The sequence below is a fragment of the Asparagus officinalis genome, unplaced genomic scaffold (genome assembly GCF_001876935.1).
Source record: "Asparagus officinalis unplaced genomic scaffold, Aspof.V1 AsparagusV1_Un1, whole genome shotgun sequence".
NCBI classification, from domain to species: domain Eukaryota; kingdom Viridiplantae; phylum Streptophyta; class Magnoliopsida; order Asparagales; family Asparagaceae; genus Asparagus; species Asparagus officinalis.
Window position 1 is genome coordinate 13,099 of NW_017972267.1, and position 7,826 is coordinate 20,924.

The following is a 7,826-nucleotide window of genomic DNA, read 5'->3' on the forward strand; positions in this document are numbered from 1 at the left end:
TATTATGATTATTTATATATAAGATATATATTATATAATATATATAAATAATAATAATATAATAATATATATATATATATATATATATATATATAACTTATAGCTATATATATAAGATATTATATATATAGTACAATATTACTACTACAATATGTTGGCCTTTTTTGACGTGATTTACAAACCAATTCACAATCTAATACTTATTTGTCAGGGCTTGTGTTCAATTATTTCTAGGCAAACAACAAGTTGCAGGCATCACGATGCCGCCACAACGATCATATCCAATGGGTTGGCGAATTGTTGGAGTAAGCCTACGCAATTCAAATTAAATATCAGGTCAAAGTTCATCCTCAAGTTACCAAGTCAGCTATTGAAGATCAAGATCTAGCTGATAACTTCTAGTTTAGTTTTATATTATTCTAGATACTTCTACTCAATATTCATATACACACACATATTTGTTTCACATGTATATATATCATTAATTTTTATAATATACCATGCATGCCGTTTTGGGTCTTCATGTTTAGAAATATGAAAATTACCAATATTCATATTTATTTATTGTATTTTGGCTTTAACTACTTAATCATGAAACAAATAATTTACGTATACACTATTCCATATGCTTTCATTTTCTATTAATATTTGTAAATATAGTATTCTTAGTTTTGGACTTAACAACTATATATACATATTTCATATTCACATAATTATCGTGCAAAGTTTTCAAAATATAGTTCTAGCCAAAATGTTCAAAAATTACATTTTTACACTTCATGGCTTACCCTATTATTAAAACCAATGCATATTTTCATTTGGGAATCTCCTTTTGGAAAACCATCATCCCTATCATGTTATTTATCATGTCTACAATCCATCTTCCAAAGTTCACATTTTTAGAAGTATTTGATTATTTTAACAGTTTCTAAATCAGCATTCAACTTCAAAACTTGTTTTCTCTGAGTATCATCACGGCTTCGACCGCCGATCGCCGCCCATCCCTCAACGATCACCGCCATGAGTTCTGAACTAAAATTGCTTTTGTTGTCTCACTATCAACGGCCAGTCTACCTACCAGCTCCAGAGACTTCTATGCGACCGCCTTCTCCAGACCATAGTATCTGTTGTTTAGCTCGGCATCGACCGCCGCCATCACGCCCCCTGCAGATCAGTTCTAATGGACTAGTTTCCAGAGCCGTGTCAGTGGTCTTTGCGTCTTTTTCTTGGCTTTTCTTGGCTTTGGCGTTTCTATAAAACCCCCTCTGTTCCTCAGTTCTATCAACATCCTAAGAGTTTTAAACAAGTTTAAACAAGTTAATCCTAAATTTTTTTTGCGATCCGCTCCGTTAAACTTGATTTACACGTTCTTAAACCTAAACTCACCAATTTTTGGGTGAACTCGTTGTGTTTTGACCATTCGTTGAGCCGTGCAAGAAGTTCTATTCATTCGAAACCGTTAAAATTGCACTGAGTGGATAAAGGGTCAAAACACGACGGGTTCACCCTAAAATTGGTGTGTTTGGGTTTAAGAACGTGTAGATCAAGTTTAACGGAGCGGATCGCAAAAAAAGAGAGGAAATAATATGATTTTAGGCCGCGTCCTTAGGTGGGAGCCTAGGGTGTCACCTTAGATTCACTTTTCTATGATTGTGCACAGGAAACATTTACAAACGTAAATTATCTTTCAAATTTATTTTGCATATGAGAAACTCTTTTCAAATCAAAACAAAATTTGGCAAAATTAACAAAACCTTCCACAATGATCACACTTATACACATTTACATACTTATGATGAACTTTTTGTGCTTGTGTATGTGTGTGTCATGAAGAAACTTTGTGAGATGCACATGGAACACTACTATTTGCATTTTTGAGTTTTTGTGCATCATAGCAAAATTTGGCAATATGGCCTTTACGGCCGCAAATAGTACATTTATAAATTTTACTATACATTTGTGCATAGTGTGTATGTGATTTGAAAATAGTACTACATGACTTAGCATACTTGTTCACAAGTTTCTCGTAATTTTCGATGCATGTAGTAAGCGTTGAATCTAAGGATGAAATGAGGTTCTTCTTATAATTCAACTCATTATTAGGCACATATGCATTACTTTAGTTTTTTTAAATTTATTTCTACTTGTTTCTACTTCTAAAATGACATTATGTTTCTCATTTGGTAAGCTAGCTATCTTTAAGCTAAGAGAAATGTGATATTGTTTTAATTTATCATTATTGTTCTTAAGAATCATATTTTCTTTAGAAATGTCATCAAATTTTGATGCTAGCATATCATGATTGGATTTCAAATTTACATGCTTGCTTTTCAAATCAATAGAATTATGACGCAATTTGTTATAAGCATGCATTAAACGTTCATATGCACAAGCAAGTTCATCAATAGATAAATCATCATCGGAATCGGACTAACATATCTTACTAAGGCTATTGCCTAGTGGCCATGTGCATGATGAAGCTCCAATATCACTTGAAGTGGACTCCACCAGAATGCATTAAAGTTCCTTCAAGTTGTCGTGTTATGCTTCTATATGTTTCCATAAATTGTAAGCACTCTCAAAATGAGCAAGCTTGTTAGAAATTGATGAATCAAAAGCATTAAGTAAAAATTCCAACAAAAGCTTCTTCATTGTAAATATTCTTTGGCCATCATTGCTCTACTTGGATTTCTCCAATGTGGGCACAACATAAGCATAGTTAATTATTTCCCACAAAATGAAATGTTTAGATCTAACAAAAAGTTTTTATATTCGATTAATATTCATGAATATTTATGAATATTTATCAAATACCAAGTATTCAAGTTCGAATACGAAAAACTAGATATATGAATATTAGAGTCCGCATTTGCGTTCGATATTTTTAAACGAATACTTATACCAACAGTTTAGTATTTGATTCGATTCGATCGTTTACAACCCCTAACCATATTCCCCAACTTTTGCCTTATAATTCTCCTGCCAAGGCAACTAAAACTTCCTTTTTTGCCTGTCATCAATATGCGTCCATTATTTGAAGTGAACCCTTCCATTGATGAAACCTATACATATCTAGAATCAATTTCTTGATTTGCCGCTCAAAGAGAAGCTTCTTCTTCAACACGAGTTTGACCAATTTGATTTCTTCAAATCCCTAATATAACTGGGCTTTGCAAATATTTTGAATTGGAATGTGATTTTTGGTGTTATTTGTGATATATGAAAATGGTGAAACTCGTCAATTTTTTAGGATGGTTTTGTAAGGCTATGAGCTCTAATTTTGATAATTATGAACATGGTCAGCGATATCGAAAAAGCCTTTATCTTTAGTCATATCAATAACACTCCAAGGAGAAAAGTGAAGAAATGTGTGTCATGGGTAAAACCAACAACTTAGCGGATTGGAGTCAATGCTGATGGTGGTCACTGTAGTAATAGTGGGATTTCGGCCATTGGAGGCCTTGTTAGAGATAGTAAGGGATTTGTCGAGAGGCTTTGCGGGAACACTCGGTATTTGCTTGATCATGAAGCCTAAGATTTGTGCTATTTGTATTGGGTTAAAGTATTATCGAGAATTTGTATATTTATTTTAATTTGGATTAATTTTTGCATTTTAATTTTATTTTTGTTATAGTATTTTCAATCGCCAAAGTGCAACACTTTTCCAGCAACGGATAATTGTACTTCTGCATGCAATGGCCCAATCAAATTGGCACCAAAACCAACAAGGGTTCTAACTTAGCCAACTCGTCGAGTCGATATTCCCTCATGGCGACTCGAAAGCCTCTTGTCAAAGACGACTCGCAACGAGCCCACTCGACCTATTATTCGACACCTCACCAAGACAACTCGAAAGGCGTTACTTCTCGATGAAGCTAGATTACTACTTCAACCTCGAGCCTCTCCCATTGACAACATGTCAGCATCACATTTAATGCTTGGCAGACGCTATCATACCTCTAGCTCCAATAACCTTCATGACTTATGAGACCATGTCGTCGTCATCATGCCTCAGATCGCATCATATTTAATGCTGAGGTGATCTCCCCTCACGTCATCAACCAACACCTCTAAAGCAAGAGCTAACTCAGCCACCCATGCATGCTTCTGTTAGACCCTAGAGGGGGGGGTAATTAAGGTCTTATGCTAATCTAATCCGATTAAATGTCAATTAAAATTAATTAACAAGTTATCCTAGCAAGTATGAAATACAACAAGATATATGAGCTAAGATAAGCAATAAGAACAACAAGATATATATCCTATATGATAAATATATGCAAGGATATATAAACTAGCACAAGATGATATATCCTACCAAAGAGATATACAATATGATATATGCAAGGATATGTAAACTGACACAAGGGTAAACAAAAAGAACTAGATAGTGGATGATAAAAATAATGAGCTATGGACAATGGCGATAAGAAATATAAACATAAGATTAAGTGCGCCAAAGCAAACTCAAACACACGATATGATCACGGAGTTCGGACCTTCCGTCCTACGTCTCCGCTCCCCACTCCCGGGGAGAAATCCACTATCACAACCGGGTTTTCTATGCTTACCCGAATAACGTTTACACCTCATAAAGTCGGTTTTCAATGCTCACCGATCAACGTCACTCCTCACAATCAGTTTTCTAGTTCACCAAAAACTTCACCACACACTCGGTTTTCTAGCTCACCGAAAACCTTACAACACTCGGTTTTCTAGTTCACCAAAAACTTCACCACACACTCGGTTTTCTAGCTCACCGAAAACCTTACAACACTCACAATGTAACAAATATAAATTTGTTCTCTACAATAGATGAGAACTCAATTAAGCACAACTCAATGTTATAATCTCTCACAACCCTATTATACTATGTATGCAAATACAATAACCTCAAGTGGGTGTGTGTAATAATGAGAAAAATCAAATCTAAACTCAATATAAAACTAGCTTTAATAGAAATGATAATCAACAAATAATTATAAATAAAAGCTAGAGTTGAGTTTAGGAAAACTTCTCTAGATGACAAGAGAGAGAGATGAATTGAATGCCCAAAATACAATTGATAATCTCCTCAAGCTCTTGTAAAACTTTCTTCATAAACCAAACCCTTAAACAAGCTTAAAACAAGCTTAAACTCTTTTTAAAACTCTTTAAAACATTCTCTTGTTGTATATAGAGCTGAAGGTAAAAGGGGGTATTTATACAAACCCCAAAGCCAAGAGAAAGCCAAGAAAAAGACCAAAAAACCACACTGCAACGGCTCTGGAAACTAGCCGTTGGAACTGATCTGACAGAGTGGCGGTCGCCCGCGATCCAGATCCCAGACTGAGAAACGAGCAAAGACTTTTCGGTCGACCGGTGCGGTCGACCGTGGGAAGTCTCGAGCTCTCGGTCGACCGTGGCGGTCGACCGACAAACTCTCTGCTACCCACTGACGAATGAACTCAGGTGCGGGCGACCGGTGCGGTCGACCGAGGACTGATACATTCCGAAACTGATTTTAAAACAGATTTTGAGACTTTTGAAGATATGTTAAAAATAACAAATGAAGTCCAAAAATAATGAAACTTTGAGAAATGTATATAAATATGTAAATGAACATGTTACAAAAAGAATTTTCCAAATTGCATTTCCCAATTGTGAAACATCATCATTTTGCAAAAAAGTTTAAAACACGAAAATGTAAACATATGAATTTTGATATTTAGGCTAAACCATGTTTTGAAACTTTGCACAATAACCAATAAATGTGTGTGTATAGATAATTGAGCTTAGAGTACTTAACACACATAATATAAATCCTAAACTAAATTACCCAAGCTTGATCTTGATCTTCATTGTAACTCAACTTGGTACACGTTGCGGATGAAGCTGAACTTGGATCTTGAACTTGAATTGCATAATCTTCAACCACTATTCGACCAACCTCCATTTGATATGATCATTATGGCGCAATCCATCCATCCTCCAACATATTATTTGTCTATAATAAATAGAAATATACCAACACTAGACAAACAACATTAGTGGTAAATTATTTGTTAAACATCATCAAAACAAAGAGGCCAACAATCTCCCCCTTTTTGATGATGACGAACAATTTACAAAAAAGGATATATGCATGAAAGGAAATGAATATACAAAATATAATATATCATGCATATAAACAAGAAAGAATATACTCACAATATTTCTCCCCCTTTGACAACATCAAAAAGGGGACAACCATATAGATGAAAGAGAGTGAAAGCTCCCCCTACATATGAGCATGGGTGAGTATAAAACAAATATAGGGATTGCTCCCCCTATTAAAATACCTTAATGAATATATGCAATAATGATAAAGGAATACATATGTGAGAAAACATAGATTAAAAAATGCGAAATATAACTCACATACAAAAAGACAATGAGAACACAAATAAATATATCAATATGAAAAATAGTGTCTCATATAAAAGAACATAAAAACCATGTGTAAAGGTAGATTTATGAAATCAAAAGAAAAGAAACATGAGAATCATGCACAAAGTTTTCAAATGAAAACAAATCAACCAAAAGAAATTATAAGTCAAAGTTTAAATCCAAAAATGTAAGATCAAATCATCATTGACTCAAAAAATCATAAGAGGCAACCATATCTAGCTCTTAAGCTAGTAATAACCCATATAAACATTTAAGCATCCGGTAAACATGATTTGGGAATAAACACCCAATAAACCTGGAAGGTATATAACTACAAACCTCTCATTTAAAATCAAAACTAATAATCATGAAAACAAAAGATTTTAAAACATAATTTTTAAAACCAAGAAAAAGAAAAAGAAAAAGTACTAAAATTCTTGGTTTAAAAATCATTTTGGCATCCAAGAATTCTTGGTGCCGGATTGGTTAGGGACAAAACCCTTATAATTCAAGCTCAAAGCCCTAGGGTTATGAACGCTCTTGGGCACATGTGGTGCACGGGATCGGTCATAGCAATAATCACTCAAATGACCCTTCCGATTGCAATATGTACAATGGAAAGGAAGCATTTGCTTATGTTGACCATTAAAAGGTGCACGTAGAACATTTGAAAACAAAGGTAAATTATTTAAAGGTTTTTGCAAATGTGAAACATTATCAAAATAAAACTTTCCTAAGTGGCCAAATCTACCACAAACATTACATTTATAAACATGTGATCTACTAGAAACATTTGGCAAATGACATTTATTTTTCAAATCAAAATAATAATTGGCCAAATGACCAAAACGACCACAAATATCACATTTAAACACATGAGCATGCTAATGATGAACATGATGAGTATGTGCATGTGTATGTGATGAATAATCTACGTGAGATGCACAAAGAACATTAGCATTCTTATGTTTGTATGCATCATAGCAAAATTTTGATAAATGACCTTTTCAGTCGCAATTAGAGCATTTGTAAACTTTGCTATTTATGAGTGCATAATGAGTGGATGATGACTTAGACTTGGCACACATATCCATAAGCCTCTTATGATTATTAATGCATGTTTTTAAAGTTGAATCTAAAGATGAAATGTATTTATTCATAAGATTCAAATCTTTATTTTTAGGCACATATGCATTTTTAGAAGTAGAACATAAATAGTCATTTATAAAGGAAGCAGTATCATTTTGTATGTTCTCTACTTCTAACTTGGTATTATTTTTGTCATGAGTCAAGTTAGTAATATCCAATTTCAAATTTTTATTTTCTAAATTTAACATATCATTGTTTTCTTGAAGAGCAATACTTTCTTGAGAAATGATATCAAATTTGGAAGCTAACTTCTCATGATCGGATTTTAA